At 35.8% G+C, this 18540-nt stretch overlaps 1 protein-coding gene across 1 annotated transcript in view; it reads right to left on the reverse strand.

The window, feature by feature from the left end:
• Positions 1-18540, reverse strand: part of tspan7b (tetraspanin 7b) — a 34090-nt gene that overhangs the window by 14992 nt on the left and 558 nt on the right. The gene's annotated exons all lie outside the window — the stretch shown is intronic.

The raw sequence follows: 18540 nt of genomic DNA on the forward strand, positions 1-18540 counted from the left end.
CGGTTTAACAGGACAGGTTCCACTCAGAACAGGCCTTGCCATGGTCGACCAAAGAAGTTGAGTGCACGTGCTCAGCGTCATATCCAGAGGTTGTGTTTGGGAAATAGACGTATGAGTGCTGCCAGCATTGCTGCAGAGGTTGAAGGGGTGGGGGGTCAGCCTGTCAGTGATCAGACCATACGCCGCACACTGCATCAAATTGGTCTGCATGGCTGTCATCCCAGAAGGAAGCCTCTTCTAACGATGATGCACAAGAAAGCCCACAAACAGATTGCTGAAGACAAGCAGACTAAAGACATGGATTACTGGAACCATGTCCTGTGGTCTGATGAGACCAAGATAAACTTATTTGGTTCAGATGGTGTCAAGCGTGACAACCACTGCCTTTCTAAAGAAGCTGAGGGTACCTAAACCCTATTGAGCATCTGTGGGGCATCCTCAAACGGAAGATGGAGGAGCGCAAGGTCTCTAACATCCACCAGCTCCGTGATGTCGTCATGGAGGAGTGGAAGAGGACTCTGGTGAACTCCATGCCCAAGAGGGTTAAGGCAGTGCTGGAAAATAATGGTGGCCAAACAAAATATTGACACTTTGGGCCCAATTTGGACATTTTCACTTAGGGGTGTACTCACTTTTGTGTCTTTGTGTTTACTTTAGATAAAATATAATTTATTATATACTATATGAAAAGCAGAGTCAATCCATGAGTCTCGACCAGATGTTCTTGGAAGGACAGAGACAATGCAATACTGAACATCTTTCTTCATCAGAAAAGAACAGAAATGAAGCGAGAGAAATGACAAGCCATCCGCTATACAAACATCATGATGCAAAACTACATAGAGGAGCAGAACTTGTTTTTAATGTAAAGGCTGGCAAAAGAAAACGTTTTATTGAGCAGGAGGATATAAATTAATCATCAGTACTTCTGTCATCCTCTCTCTGTCTAGCCATGTGTCTGTTAAATAAAGAACCACATAAAAACTCTGAGAAAACCTGTGAGATCACTTCACAAAACTTTAAAACAACAACAACAACAAAACTACTAATGCACTTTCTTTTAGAGGTTTTCATGTATTCCCTGGGAAATGGGAATCAAACCCATGACCTTGGTGTACTAGTTTAGAGTTCAGTGGAGTTTATATTTCACCCTGGAAGAGCCGGTACTAAACAGGATCTCAAGAACACGTTTCTGAACATCTCAGTTAGGAAACGCTTTCTATCCCCTGACAAATGTGAAGCGTTCATTTCTTCAAATGAATGGCAAATTGATGCGGCTCGGCGGCGTTCATCTTTGATATGTCAGAGACGCCTCGAGTTACACACAATCTAGAGCTTAAAAAAAAGAAAAAAAAAAATCTATTATAGCTCTCGTCATTGAGGAAAACACTCCATGACAGCCGAAGAGGCGGCTGCCATGGCAACGTTTCCATAGTGACATGTACGTTCTATGCTTTCCTTTGGAGTTATCAAATATGCATATGAATTTTTCAGTAAATATTAAGAATCAGGGAGCAGGACCTGAAATAAATCAGCAGAAAGAGTGAGGATTCGATTTGCTCATTTTTACATTTACACAGTGGCTACAACAACAACAATTCTTCTTTTTTGAACAAGAACAATGTCGGTTTACAGTAACAGGTTGTAGCTTTTACCCCATTTTACACCATCCAAGACTTCTACCACAACAAAACAAATAATACATGCAAAAAAAAAAAAAAAACACTCACACTCATTATATATATTCCATTTCTATAATGGTAAAATAATACAGTGGGTACAGAAAGTATTCAGACCCCCTTAAATTTTTCACTCTTTGTTATATTGCAGCCATTTGCTAAAATAATTTAAGTTCATTTTTTTTCCTCATTAATGTACACACAGCACCCCATATTGACAGAAAACACAGAATTGTTGACATTTTTGCAGATTTATTAAAAAAGAAAAACTGAAATATCACATGGTCCTAAGTATTCAGACCCTTTGCTGTGACACTCATATATTTAACTCAGGTGCTGTCCATTTCTTCTGATCATCCTTGAGATGGTTCTACACCTTCATTTGAGTCCAGCTGTGTTTGATTATACTGATTGGACTTGATTAGGAAAGCCACACACCTGTCTATATAAGACCTTACAGCTCACAGTGCATGTCAGAGCAAATGAGAATCATGAGGTCAAAGGAACTGCCTGAAGAGCTCAGAGACAGAACTGTGGCAAGGCACAGATCTGGCCAAGGTTACAAAAAAATTTCTGCTGCATTTAAGGTTCCTAAGAGCACAGTGGCCTCCATAATCCTTAAATGGAAGACATTTGGGACGACCAGAACCCTTCCTAGAGCTGGCCGTCCGGCCAAACTGAGCTATCGGGGGAGAAGAGCCTTGGTGAGAGAGGTAAAGAAGAACCCAGAGATCACTGTGGCTGTATTCCAGAGATGCAGTCGGGAGATGGGAGAAAGTTGTAGAAAGTCAACCATCACTGCAGCCCTCCACCAGTCGGGGCTTTATGGCAGAGTGGCCCGACGGAAGCCTCTCCTCAGTGCAAGACACATGAAAAAACACCTGAAGGACTCCAAGATGGTGAGAAATAAGATTCTCTGGTCTGATGAGACCAAGATAGAACTTTTTGGCCTTAATTCTAAGCGGTATGTGTGGAGAAAACCAGGCACTGCTCATCACCTGTCCAATACAGTCCCAACAGTGAAGCATGGTGGTGGCAGCATCATGCTGTGGGGGTGTTTTTCAGCTGCAGGGTCAGGACGACTGGTTGCAATCGAGGGAAAGATGAATGCGGCCAAGTACAGGGATATCCTGGACGAAAACCTTCTCCAGAGTGCTCAGGACCTCAGACTGGGCCGAAGGTTTACCTTCCAACAAGACAATGACCCTAAGCACACAGCTAAAATAACGAAGGATTGGCTTCACAACAACTCCGTGACTGTTCTTGAATGGCCCAGCCAGAGCCCTGACTTAAACCCAGTTGAGCATCTCTGGAGAGACCTAAAAATGGCTGTCCACCAACGTTTACCATCCAACCTGACAGAACTGGAGAGGATCTGCAAGGAGGAATGGCAGAGGATCCCCAAATCCAGGTGTGAAAAACTTGTTGCATCTTTCCCAAAAAGACTCATGGCTGTATTAGATCAAAAGGGTGCTTCTACTAAATACTGAGCAAAGGGTCTGAATACTTAGGACCATGTGATATTTCAGTTTTTCTTTTTTAATAAATCTGCAAAAATGTCAACAATTTTGTGTTTTTCTGTGAATATGGGGTGCTGTGTGTACATTAATAAGGAAAAAAAATGAACTTAAATGATTTTAGCAAATGACTGCAATATAACAAAGAGTGAAAAATTTAAGGGGGTCTGAATACTTTCTGTACCCACTGTATATGCTCACTAAAGTTCAGAAAAAGATCCCCACAACTTCTATTAATACTATTTTGCTCCAGTTTCCCTGTATAATATATTATTTTTAAAAATATTTTTGTTAAATATTTTCATTTTTATATGAACATCAGCAACAGTATTATATTCTGACATTACATATTTTTTATCATATTCACAAACCAAAACAAAAACCAAACATTATATAACAATATATAACTTTTTATATTATTTTTGTACATTTTTATATGCAACTATTCAAATTTATTTTATTATGTTTAAATAATTTTTATATGAACAATAAAAAAAACCCTAACAATATCCAATGACAATATTCAAATTCATTGTATTTTTTTTATTTTATATTAACAAAAACAATATACAACAAAAAGTATTATATTATAACTATTTTTAATCAATTTTATGTGAAAAAAGACTAACAAAAATACAACAAAAAAAGTATTATATTCTAATTTTTCTAATTCTAAAAATGTATCCGAACAACAAAAACCAAACAACATACAAAAAAAAAAAAAAAAAGAAAAAGCATTCTGAATTTTCTTCTAAATTTAATGCACAACTATGAATGGAAACAGCTTTTGTTTGGTTTTGTTAAATTTAATGGGCATGTTAGAATGGCCAAGTATCAGCTGATCAATCAAACTGGTCAGTAATTGTTCATTTTTACATCAGTAAATGGTTCTAGACTGAATTCAAATGATCAACCGGCGGAGAAACAAACTTCAGGAGAGAAGGAAACATGACGCATGTTTGCAACATTTTACCCATCAGGCTCATCAAACCGTACAGTGAAACCACGACACACGGAGAGAGACAGGAAGTGACCGTTCTCTGTTTGTCTGGAGCAACTCATGGCAGCTCCGAGCGTCACCACAGACAGAGGAGTGAGAGAACGGTAATACAGAGAGGAGCACTCTGATGAGAAGGGGAAGCGAGAGGAAACGAGAGCGCAAGAAAAAAGCCATCCTGTTCTTTGCATTTCAAATGCCTGATCAAAGCCGCTGTTGTTCTGTGGCCTTGAATCTGCTCAAAGGGAACAAGTGTGTGTGTGTGTGTGTGTGTGTGTGTGTGTGTGTGTCTTTTACCACAGCACCAGAACAATTACAGACTCTGCATCAAACATCTCCTGCTTGATATCACATATCTAGTTTCATATAAAGTGAACTCCAAAACTCTTTCCACAAACTGGCAATTCAATAAAATTACTGACACCCAAATCACTGACCTCAATTTAGATCACATGATCGATGACTGTACGTGTCAAAGAGTTGAATCAATGTGAGGGGTTTTTAAACTAAGGTCAAAAAATAGTGTAAAAAAGGTAATAAATAAATAAATACCCATTCATGAAAAATAAAAATCACATGAAGATTATAAAATAAAAATTATAAATGAAAATTAAATTACAAGGGCATTATAAATAAACATTATTTATAATTTAATAAATCAAGCATACATTTAAAATGATAAATAAAAATTAAATTACAAAATGCGTTTTCAAATAAAAATAATTTATAAAACAATTTAATAAATAAAATAAAATTGTTAAAATATTTAGTATTTTATTAAAATGACAGCATGTTGTTTCTAAAATTAAATAATAAAAAATATATATAAAAAAGTGAAAAATAAATGAGTAATTATAATAATATAATATTTTTACTTAATTTTTCCTTTTTTCTTTCTATTAAGTTGAGGTCGTATCTTTTTATAAACACAATTAATGTCCACATCTCTGCCCCTCAAGCTGTTGAAACTACTGACCACAAAACTTCAAATCACAGATTCCAAATTGAAACCAAACATCAGATTTGTCCTTCATTTTACTTTCAACCAACTTTCCAAATCCCAGCAGTCTTTTGTTTCATAAACAAAACAGATCTACAAGTCTCATAATCCACTAAGAGTATTAAAAACAGTCACACACACTACAGACTGAAAACATGAGCGATCCAATCCCGTCATCACTGTAAGAAGATCCCACGACCCTGCAGAAACTATTAATGCTGTAAATAAATTCAATTATGTGGTCGAGCACCACAAATGTTCTCCAACCATATGAGAAATCTGCATCCATGGCAACAGTAATCCCAATACTGTCTGTAATCTCAATCCACCAATGTCAAAACAAACAGACTTTCACGTCCAACTCTTGTGAGACCTGCCATAATATCTCTTTCATAAATGTGTTTTTTTTTTTTTTTTTTTTATATCTTGGCTTATGTTTTTGTATCAAATTCCTTTACTTTTAAAAAAAGTGACAGGTGGAGGAAGAATAGATGTCACGAAAAGCCGAAGGCTTGGTTTATGAATATTAATTAAGTTATACATAAATATGTTATGGTCTTTTACCGTTTCAATAAATAAATTTTCAACTGGGGTCAAAAATAGTGTAAAAAATGTCAAATAAAAATCACAAGCTGATCATAAATAAATAAAACACAAGGATCATAATAAAATCAAGGGAATCAAAATAATAGCTAAACTAAAAGTAAATCACAAGAGGATCATAAAGAAAAAAAAACACAAGGATCATAATAAAATCAAGGGAATCAAAAATAAATAAACAAATGAAAATCACAAGAGAATAAATAAATAAAATCAAGGGAATCATAAATAAATAATTAAATCACAAAAGGCAAATAAATAAATAAATACACAAGCAGATCATAAATAAATGAAAATAATATCAAGGGAATCAAAAATTAATAAATAAAAATTAAAATCACAAGAGAATAAATACATACATGAATAAATAAATAAATATCAAGGGAATCTGAAATACATAAATCACAAGAGGCAAATCAATCAATCAATAAATAAATAAATAAATTCACAAGCGGATCATAAATAGATTAATAATAAAATCAAGAGAATCAAACAATAAATAAATATTAAAATCACAAGAGAATAAATAAATAAATCAAGGGAATCATAAATAACTAAATTAATAAAAATTAGATCACAAGAGGATAATGAAGAAATAAAATCAAGGAACTAATTAATAAACAATTAAAAAAAACAAAAACAAACTAAACAAAAGGGGGTCAACATATTTGGGGTCTGTGGCATCCAAAGTTTTTTTTTTTTTTTTAAACCCCGCTCAATCTCTGGGATGTATTGATTGATTCAGTCATTTTAAAATCAAAACTAGAATGTAAACAGCAACACTAAAATCAGAACTGTCCAAAAATAATGTAAACAACAAAGTCAAAAGCACACCAAGTTGTTATTTTTCAATATTATGAAGTTCTCATTACGCAGTGTTAGTTACTGTAAAGAGTGTCTTTGACTCCTAGATGTCTGGCTGATACACAATGCTTTTCTTTCTGCTATCAACAGACTGTGAGAGTTCAGGCACATGCACACACACCATTCCCAAACAACAGGTGACATGACACTGTATGTGACTCACTCAAAAACACACGCTCTTTCTATTCTCATACGAGACAGCTGAGCGTCACCGCAGAGTTTGCTGCTGTGGCACTTTCTCTCTCGTACGGTCAAGCTGGGAAAAGCACCTGGTCACACAGGGGGCCCAGGACAACAAATACAGAGAGACCCCAAAACAACAAAGCTCACAGTCAGACACTTCCTGTTTGATGTCCATCTATGAGAAAAGATCCACAGATTGTTGCCTTTGCAGTTTTTTCCCCCAGTAATAATGTGTCTTAACTGTTATTCTATGATTCCATTATTTCTTAATCCCTCACTATTCTAGCTTGTACTATTCTAGACGATGTTTGAAAATTTGTATTACTAGCACTTCTTATGTTATTACCTCCTTAAGACTTAAATACTTGTCATTTGTAAGTTGCTTTGGATAAAAGCGTCTGCTAAATGAATAAATTTAAACATAAATGCTGCAAAATTACTACAAGTTAACAAAACTTGGGGGGGGGGCAATTTGGCCATTTCTAATTATTGGGGGGACTTGTCCCCCTCAATGTCTATGGTGGTTACGGCCCTGGCTTAAAGTGTTGATAAAAAATCTATTTTTTTTGTGAACCCCTTGAGACCCATCTAAGAACCCCTTTTATTTAAAATAACAATAAAAAAAACGTACAGTAAAATCTTTTGTGAACCCCTTTTGGCACCATGTTTGAAAACCCCTTTTAAGCACAACACACAGTAGCTGTGATCAAATTCATTGCTATTTTTGCTCTGCTTTCCCTATATAGTGCAGTTTTGTATATTTCCAGTGCATAAGAAACAGCGCAGTGCTCAATTTTAAACCCAAAAAGATCAACAATCGCACAAAGTAAAACATCTTTTTATAATTGTTTTTCTTCCCTTCTTCCTGAGGGTGTTGTCATACTTGAATTGTGCCTGCTCAGATTGAGCCGGTAATTTTCACTTGTCTTCCACTCCATTGCTCTCCCTCTCTCCCGGCCATTAGAGCGCCGTACATCATCATGATCCACTGCGGCTCGTCGATAAGTGCTGTTTGTTCTGAGACCGTCGGTTAGATGGCCCGCCTCACGTTTAATGGCCGTCTACAGCTGTCAGAGGCGCTGGCCTTTCAGCCTCATTCTCTCCAGCTCCGCTTCTGGGAAATGTTGGATCAAAGTCACCGGAAAATGGCCAGCGAGAGTCAGCATCTATATGACACTGTCTCGCGGCTAAAAGGTCCATCTCATTATTCAGAGAGTCAACTGACGGGGAAACAGAGGCTGCCAGCGGCTTGAATCAGAACGATCTGTCCAAGACTAAATTGACTGTGTGTCTCTGGCAGTTAGCTGGAAATGACGGACAGATGTGTGGATAGATAAATCAGGGGAATGGTGAAAAATTAAAGTGGGAACAGAGAGAGATAAATAACTCTTTTCTAAATAAAAAGCAGTGAATTCAAGCAGTGAAGTTTTTTCCCCCCACAGTGCCTCTGTTTAACAGTGCAGGAAATGAGAACGCTAATGCTAATGAGGGAAACTGTCTATTTTAGATGCCATCTCATGAATACTAATGACCCTAAGTAACAAACTACACTACATAACTTTGTGCTATGCACACACTATAAAAATACATTTTTCCTAAAATTTATAATGGTTTGTTTGAGTAAAAAAAATATTTACGTATCTAAAAATCCTTAAAACAAGATTGTGAAAAAAGTGTGCCTAATTGTATTGAAAGTGCACTTGTTTTTTAGATAACTTCACAGATACAATTAATTAAATAAAATGCCACTTAAGTGTACTTAACACACTTAAGTACACTTTGTAAGTGCACTTTCATTAACACACTTTAGTACACTTTTGTCAATACATTCGGCAGTACACTTTAACCATATTTCAAAGACAACAGAATTATGAAATTACATATAAAGATGTTCTTAAGTCAAAAAAGCACTAAAGTTCATCTAATTTCATTTAATATAAATTTTAATTAATACACTTTCATTCAATTGCAAATAACATGCAATTAAGTGTCTGAAAATGTCACATTCAGTTCAGACTTGTATATTATTTTAAAGTATATTATTTAAGTACTTTATGCTTGCAACAACAAAAATAGTGGGGTGGGGTGGTTTCTTTTTACCTTTGGTAAATAAGCAACCACTAGCAACTGCCTAGCATGGCACTAAAAACCATTTAGCACAATTTAGCAATAGTATAATAGCATAATACTCTGGCTAGGCACCCATAACACACTAGCATTGTTTTTTACGGGCTAGCGTCTTTCACATTTTCTTTGGAAAATGTAAAATCTAGTTTAAAATAAATCCTAGACTGTTTCTCATTGGCTCAATATGTCAGAACATGCATGCTAACTGCTAAGCTACAACTCCTAGATGTTCCTAGCATGCTCAAAGTTACTCAACATAACAGCTAATATAAATAAGTTAGCAAAACAAACAGGCATCAAAAAAAATGATTACCATACAAAATGAAATCTGTGCTACGTTTAAACCCGATGCTACGTGCTGCTAACACATCGCAAACTTATTTAGCATACCTTTCCCCATGAGCGTAAAGCTGCTAATCGCCATGTCAGAACAAAGCAAACACAAGCATCTAGCACCACGACTCAAGCTAGCGGCTAATAATAGCATCTCTTTCATTACCAGGCCTGTGTAAAACGGAGTCATTCCAGGATAACAGGACCTTAACAGAGGAATTCCAGTATCCTTTAAATTCCACAGTTGGGAACTAATTAGGAATATTTCAGGAATGCAGACCGGAGAGTCTTTTCAAAGTGTTGAATTGGGACTTTATTGAGATGTTTAGTTATAGTCAAATTTATAATTCATAAACACTTTAAAAAATTAAAATTAAAAATGTTATTAACCAAATTACTATTTATTTTTAATTAATTGGCAGTTGTTAATTGACATTTGACATTGACAATTAATAAAAAACACTTCTTTCTTTCCTTCAGAAATCCTTCTAATATGCTGATTTGCAGCTCAAGAAACATTACTTATGATCAATGCTGAAAATATTGCTTAATATTTTTGTGGAAACACCAGGAATCTTTGATGAATTGAAATATTCTTTTCTGGGTTGGCAGCAGCAATATTTAACAGTTATGATTTCCCATCCATTTTCACACATAATCAGAGCATATCGTTCAGACTTCTAGACAAGGATTAACCTAAAAAATCCCTCATCACCACTAAACGCACTCAGCACAATGCCAAACCCTGACACGCACAGAAACAGGATGTTGGACACCGACACTTTTAAATGACTTTAGGTAATGGAAGATTAATCACCGTTATAAATCAACATCTGAACATACTGAATGTAATTCACAGATTCAACAATTTGGCCTTTGCAATCCTCAATCAAATTTCCTTGCCAACAAAGTCACACAGAAGCAACCAGATCCAAATTCAATTTCATTTCCATTTGAGGTTGAAGCTTCTTTTCTGATGGCTCATGCCATCCTCAAGAGGGTCTGATAACTGTAATAATCAGACACTCTTTTAGCTTTTGTTTCCTTACTGTTTACAAAACCACAATGAGTGTTTGATGCAGATAATAACAGCAGAGATCATGTTTCCTAGCACTTAAGACCAATCCCGGTGGAAAAATGTGTTTCTGTTCTGGTTGTTTACCAAAGTGGAGTCTGAAATGTGCTGAACACACTTGTGGGAATACACTCATTCCTCAACCATTCTGGGGTTTGAGACTTTCTTCATTGCTAATATTAGAGAAATGCTGTGTATTTTGGTTTTGCATTAATATAAACACATCTCTGATGTTCCTCACCTGTCAAGCAGGTATCATGGATGAGCACCAGGTCAGCTAAGAGTCAAGAGTGTCTTAAGCTTCCTTTAATAGGATTCAAGCCTGGATAATACCAACCCAGTCATTTAGAGAAGGGCTACGGAGCTGTGAAGATTTAACTGGGTGAGCCATATCACTTTACAGAACTCATGAATAAATGAAAACAGAAAAATAATACTACTGTATGAGAAATATATACCAATAAATATATAATAAATATAATTAAAATGAATATTTAAAGAGCCCCTATTATGCTATTTTAAAGGCTCCTAATTTTGTTAATTATGTTGAGTAACTTTAAAGTTCAGATACAATGTGAACGCAAAGAGAACTGGGTTTTCGTTTACTTAGTTCACGTTTGGGTGAAAGAGGTGTACATTTGTTAACCATTAACAATAGAAACATGGTCAGAACATGACTTAATTTGGGTACAATATGAGGTATTAAATGTTAAATCCCAATGTTTGTCAAAACAATACAATTTTCTTTTGACCAAACTGTTCTGCTTTAAGCACTTGACACAAGTATGTTTTCCTTCAGATTTGACAGTGAAGTTGAATCTGAATAAATCTCGATTTGATCATTCCACCTCTGCATTCCAAAGGGAACGATAACACTGAAAAGAATACACAAGACAAAATAACAACAAGCTTAAGGAGAAACAAACAGAGCCTTGGCGATAAGTGTCGACGCCTCCACACATGAAAGGACAGAATATATCAGCAGCACTGCAGTATTCAACAATGCTCTCATTTCCATAATAACACCAAGGGCCACTGGGAAAACTGGACCAGACGAGTTCTTAATTGTCTGCTTGTAATGAACAAGCCTGCCAATGTTAATAGCGCTGGCTAAGAGCAAAATAACTCAAGAGAAGGGCAACTCAAGAATCTCCAAATGGCACCAATTACAGAAGCACCAATTTTACTTGTTGGTTGAATAGATCCAATAGCACACTTCAATTACCATAGCAATAATTTAGTACCTTCAGTATTATTTTCTTTCTGACAGAATAAACACATCTAACTAAAAGTGAACATATAGTAGAACCAAATTTTGTTCAAAACGATTTGATACAACCACAACAATTATTGTACTGCCAAAATGCCCCTTTTTGGGTGGAAGCAAAAACACGCTGTTTTCGTGTGTGTTTTTTTAAATGCAAATGAGCTGCTGCTCCCCGCCCCTTCCAGAAGAGGGCAGAGCCTTTACAGCTTGTGCCTCACAACAAAGACACTCCGGCAACAAAACAGGAGAAATAGTATGGCCGTTTCCACAGAACATGTTTTTGCATTCCACTGCACTGTTTTTCAATTACTTTCTATGTAGACGGGGGGTTTTTTCCTTCCCATTCGGGGCCATTCACACCTTGTGTCTAACACACGAGACGTGGGCAGTGGAAAGCACAAGGTCTAGAGATGCGTTTTTTAAAAGTTAAACTTCTTTTAACTTGAGCGCTTTAACTTGATTTTAACTGTAAAAAAAAAAAAAAAATGATGATGTTACAGTTAGTTTAAACTTTGCTATGCTATAATAGAAATGTTTTTATATTGTAGCATAACAAAAGGATCGGGTATAACAAAAAGGATCATTTACTGTTTTTAATCATTTGCAAAAAAATTTCTAAGTTTCATATTTACTTTGTAACTCTGTAAAGAAACACAAGAACAATGCAATTGTTAGTGGAGGAGAAACTGTCATGAAATGCTAGCATTTGTTTTAAATGTCTATGATTATCAACAAAAAGGATCATTTAATGTACTGTAAACATTTGCTAAATGTTAGCTTTTCTTTAAGTTTTTTATTTTTATTTGTTTGGTAACTCAATAAGAAACACAATCGTGTTACTATAAGTGAAGAAACTCCACAATGAAATACTAGCATTTTTATGTCTACAATTATCAACAGAGATAATTTTTACTGTACATTAAATATTATGCTAAGATTTTATCTTTATTTATTTTGTAACTCTATAAAGTAACACAATGACAGTGCTACCATTAGCACTGCAATACAGAATAAACTAATGCTGGGTACACACCACAAGATAATCGGGCTGATTTTGGGCCGATTTCTCCCCTTTCGACAATCCTAGGTAATGTCCTGATTGTCTTGATGGTTCTACAGATTATCTTATCAGATTTTCCTGTGGTGTGAGGTGTGTTAAGAGTGACTGAATCTGCTCAGAAGAATGTCAGAAGAGCCCTGATCACGAATCATAAATATTCAACATGTTGAACATTTACAATCAGAAATCTTGTTGTGTGGGGGGAACCCCGAGGACAACCACACGCACGCTCTGGAGATTATCACATGAAACTAAATAATATTCAATCAGAAAGTGAGCTGACAGAAGACGAAAGCATAAATGCAGTCATGGCGCAGCACAAAGTTAAATGCATTTGGACAGCAGAAATGGAGGATCAGCTTGTCGATTTGTGGCAACAGCACGAGAGTTTGTCCAATGTGTCCTGTAAAACATACCAAAATCATTCCAAACACTATCATCGCAATTTCTTCCTGCCTATTGTCCGCTATGTTTATTCTGAAATCTCGAGAGATTCTGTGAGATTTCTCGTGTTCACAGTCGGGACTCTGGTTGAAAATCTGTTGGTGTGTGGTGTGCTGTTTTTGTCACATCATGGCACTCCACACACTATAGGAGCAAAACGGTTAAATCTAAGATTTTTTGTCCTCATGTTTGTGGTCTCTCTTAGATTTTAAAAATCTTTTAGTGTGTACCCAGCATAAATAACTGAGTTTCAGATTTCCATGAGTTTCAAATTTAAAAATACTACTTAAAAAATTGTTCTGAGTAGTAAATTGGAAAATATATACTTTTGTAGCCTAAGTTTCTTCTATAACATCACAATGCTTTCCTAGCTCAAAAAGATTTATTTAATCTTCAAGCTCACTAATGCTAACTCTTAATATTGCTGCTGTGCGATTTTGTGAATTTCTGATGATCTACATTCTGAATATTGCAAAAAGCAATACTCTTATCCTCCAGTGATGACAGTTTTTCATTAAACTATTGACAAGCAACAACAGAAGATCAATTCTAGACTTTAAGTACCAGCCAAGCCGTTTCTTCGATTCTTAGGTGTTTAAATTACTTGTCTGTCTATATTTCACTCCATCTTTTCTAATGTGTCCCTGGTTCCTTCGGTTCCCCAGAGAGAGTTTAGTGAGAACAGTATTCCTGTCGCTCACTGTGATGCTCAAGCAAGCTATTTTAAGACACCAGGAACTCTGGGATCACACATAGACACATGCCATTTTATGTGTGTATCAGTTACACACACACACTGCGAAGTCATACTGTCACATCCTGAGCTTTACATGTTCAATCAATCAAATTGACCCAGCAATAAAAAGCTACCCAATATTCAGCTCTGTGTGATTCAATGATGTGTCCTCATGAATATTCATTAGCGATTATTGGCATATAATCTCAATACAAAATACTTTAGGAGTTCTTTTCAATTTCGTTTCAAAGAAAAACATGGTAGCCCCACCATCACAGGGTCTCTCCCAGGCAAACGTACACAGGGGCAAAGGTGGCATTAGGTGTTGACTTACTTCCAAAGCTTTAATAATGTCGACTGCATTGAAACATGAACCGAATGGATGTACTGCAACCCTGAAGCTAATTTCAGCTCTAGAGATCCAGATTTCTCTTATGGGGAACATACCAACATCTGAGGTTTTCTTCTGCATCTCTAGATAATATCAGTGTTCACACCAGAGATTAGAAACGGTTCAAGGAACAAAAACTAATTGATTTTGTACAGAACACCATAGAAAAGAAATCATTTTTAAATGTTGGTAACTGGTTAATAATGGTATAGTATTATTCCTAATTTTCTTATTCTTGAAATTGTCAAATTATATGTGTCAAAAATTAGTTACGAACCAATTTTTTATGTCATTCTAAACACACAATTTTTCACAAAATGTAAAAAAGTGTTTCCAGACAGAAAAATGTTTGAAAACGCAAAGCATTTAATTTGACTCAAAGTACAATTAAAGATGAACCATTTCACAAAGGATGTCGATTCATTGTGGGTGCCATTTTTTTATTAACATAATTTATATTATTAATTGATTGGTGTCTATCGTACACCATGAAAGAGATTTTGCTTGCTATAAGTCTACAGAAAATACAGTTTACAGCAAAAAGTGTTCAATTTTGATGTTAATTGCAAGCTCCGCCCACAATAAAAATCACTTTGGTCCAAATTCCAACTCCACATTTTAATTATACTAAGAAAACACACCACATAACATTGGCTATAACAAACAGAAATATGTCAAATTACCTTTTAACTACCTTTAACTGCTGAAGCCGAAGCCATGTTTCGTCACAACGACTTTCCAACTTGTCATTATGAGTTTCACATAACTGTTTTTTCCTAGTCATATACTAGTAATTACGTTAATTCCAACATGACGTGAATGCAACGTCACCATCAAACATGTTATGATTAGCTGTGTCACTCTGTAGCATTTTTGCTTTCAGCGAGGACAGAAAAATGACTTGTCACTTGTCGACGTGTTGCGTCACGTCTGGTTAACTCAAGGTGTAAGATTATCTCCACAAATAGCGGCATGTTAACATGTGAAATACAATCTAAACTGGCCGGGTGTGAAACGCACTAGTTGTTTGGTACAAAGCAACAGGCGCTGTGTCATCTGTCTTTTCCCAGTCCTGTAGGTCTGTTCCCATCTGCCTCTGGGAGAACAGAGAGCGTGAATGTGTTTGTGAGGGTCGACAGCAGGACACATGGAGCTCCGTCTGTCTGCGCTCAGATGAACAGAATGAACCCAACAGGTCCAGAACAGCTGACAGGAAGACCAGAAAAATGACACTGACTCCATTTTTTTATTTGCCACTCACTTGCTCTCTATCTAATTTCTGCCTCTATCTTCACTTCTCGCTTCAGTTACGCCCTCGTTCGCTTGCTCTTTCAACACAACATGAGTTTCAAAGCTCATTTAACTAGCTAATAACGCAAAAAACATTTATTAGTGTCCATATAAACAGCACAATGTCCATAACTACTGCTCCACATTAACATTACTTGAAAGAATGAAAACAAATGCTAATCAAATTTACACTTTAAATGAACTACAAGTTGCTTTTGATAAAAGTATGTCAAATAAAATAATAATTTTAAACACACATCATATTAAAATCACATTTTTGGTGAAATTCACTTTACTTGTACCTGATTAGTCTCTATAAATAGCCAATTTGTGCTTAAATGCACATGCATCTGGATATATTCCACATATTTTCCAAAAATATAACACTCTTCTCCATCATTTGATGAATTTCGGCTGCAATAATTACTATAAATGTCTCTTTTAAACCAAAAATGATTGCATCAGCCAAATTCTGCAATTATTATAGCTTGAAACTTTGAGGGGAATTTGTGCTGAAAAAATTTCCATCCATTTTCATGCAAATTTTGGGGTATCGCATATAAAATGTTGGATGGAAATGGCAAACTGAGCATAAATTCTAAAAATGTACATAAAAAAAAAAACCGTATGTGCTCTTTTGAGGTGGATAATTTTTTATCCGATAAGAAGACAAACAAAATCTCATGTGACTGCCTCAACAGAGGATGTGATTGGATAACTGGACGTTGTTCTGAAATGTCTGAGCCACAGTCTGTCATCAAAATGGTTTGGTTTAATGACCTACCAGAAGCGTCTCACACGATTGCGTTCCCAAACACCAGGCATTCGAACGCAAGGTGACATGACAGTGTTTATTGAGTTTCGTCTGCGTGCTCTGAGATGCAAGCCATTAATGTACGAAAAAAGAGCCAATTGAAGCAACTTCCATTTTTATTACAGATATTTTGGGCCAATTTCCCAGGAAGAGATGGTTTTGTTCTCTTGAATACATTGGATGGAAATGGTGCTTTATTCGCAAATGTTTTATGCGATACTCCAGGTTTGAGTTAGGGATGGAAACATAGACAATTACTTAAAAATATGCTATTTCAGTGCATTTTCCACAGAGATAAACTGGATTTTTTGTCGGTGGGAATTAAGACAAAGGTTTGCACTGAAATGTTAAGCAAATTCGCCCCTATGAGTTTGATTCTTGATTAAACAGTACAGACTATTCAAACATTAGTCAAAATAGATGTTTTAGACCATATTTAATCTAATTTGATTGAAAATTCGCTTTATCAGGCAAAGTCAACGTCTTGTTTTTGTTCATATCAAATTAAATGTGCCATCAGCTCTAAGGTCTACAGCTGAATTACGCTGCGTTACGGTCCAAAAGGCCTGGATTTGGGTCAGGCACTGGATCACTGTGCCGAGCAGGATTACAGACAGACAGAGAGCTAAACAGTCGCTGGTTGGTGGCGAATGTGCCACACTGCATTACTGAAGCTCCAGTGAGCACAGACGGTGATGGAGACGGTTACCTACTAACACAAACTCAGAGTGCTGACCTACATGAGATCTGAAGAAACAAGAGAGAAACAGCTTCAGCACAATACAGATAGACAGAGCGCAATATGCTCATTTAATGATGTGAAATTCCAGTGAATGAACGTGAATTTCACATCATGCATCATTATTGTCTGACTATATGAGAGTCGCCATTAAAAAGAGTAATTCGAAGCCCAGAAAATAATGTAATTTTACGACTATGTGCATTTTAACTAACTTGAACATATCAAAAAAGACAGAATCAAAGCATTACAATCAGTTTCTGCAAAATTCCCTTTTTTCAATTCCTAAATGTTCACATTTCTTGCATATTTGGTTATTTTCTTGCATGACATCACATGACTTTTATATTGACATCTGAGGTCCAGTTGGTTTGCAAATGAATCATGTCGATTATGCATAATTCACCATTTACTAGTGAATCGCATCAAATGGAGCATCTGCTAAATTATTTGGCACATTTAGCCATTTTCTCAATTTTCTTATTTAAATAATGAATGATAAAATGGTGTCGTAGAACATTTATCTAATTCTTAATGAATAATTTCTTCAGGCTACTGCCTTTCCTCGGCTACAAAACTATTACGAAAACACTTTAGAATATCTTGCATTAGTCATTAGCAAACATTACGTAACCCTGAACAGACTCAACGAACATTCAAATGTGTATATACTCAAATATATAAATCAAAGTTTCTAGTTCCAGCCTTAGTCTGGTCACATTTCACTAGATTTTACAGGGTTGGTAGCATTACGTTGGTTTATTATTGTTGTATCATATATTTCAGATAAACCAGCCCTAACTGGCACAAAAAAATAAACAAATTTTGTTTGGTCACTTCACATGTGAGTCTCTTCCTTTCTAAATGGGCGGTTTTTGGCCAGATTAAGCTGAAATGTGGACCAGACTTCATGTATATGCGAGACAATGGCACTGCAATCGATCGTTCTTTTACACAATAATGTTTGTTAATAGCTTATTTATGTGACGCTGATAATACTGGAATCAAATTGAATGGTGGTTGGACCAGTCATTACACACACAACGATACCCAGGCGGTGCCATTCCACAGTTAACCGCTACTCACAGACACAAACCATTATGTTTATCACTGAGGATGAGGACACTGAGGTTTGCTTCATACTCTTATGACAGAGAGATGAAGGTGACTGCAACCCTAACAAACCTGTTAAATGTCTAGAAGCTGTACACATTTGGACATTAATATTCAATTCACAATTTAAAATGTGCATGCATTCAGATTTGGACATTAAAATTCAATTCATGGTCAATCATATTTAGCATATGTCCATATTTGGGCATTAATATTAAAATTATAATTAATAATGTCCAGGATATGCTATATTTGAACATTAATAGTCAATTAATAATTCAGAATATTGTGTATGTGTCCATTTTTGGGCA

Source organism: Ctenopharyngodon idella, chromosome 10, assembly GCF_019924925.1.
Source record: "Ctenopharyngodon idella isolate HZGC_01 chromosome 10, HZGC01, whole genome shotgun sequence".
Lineage (NCBI taxonomy): Eukaryota > Metazoa > Chordata > Actinopteri > Cypriniformes > Xenocyprididae > Ctenopharyngodon > Ctenopharyngodon idella.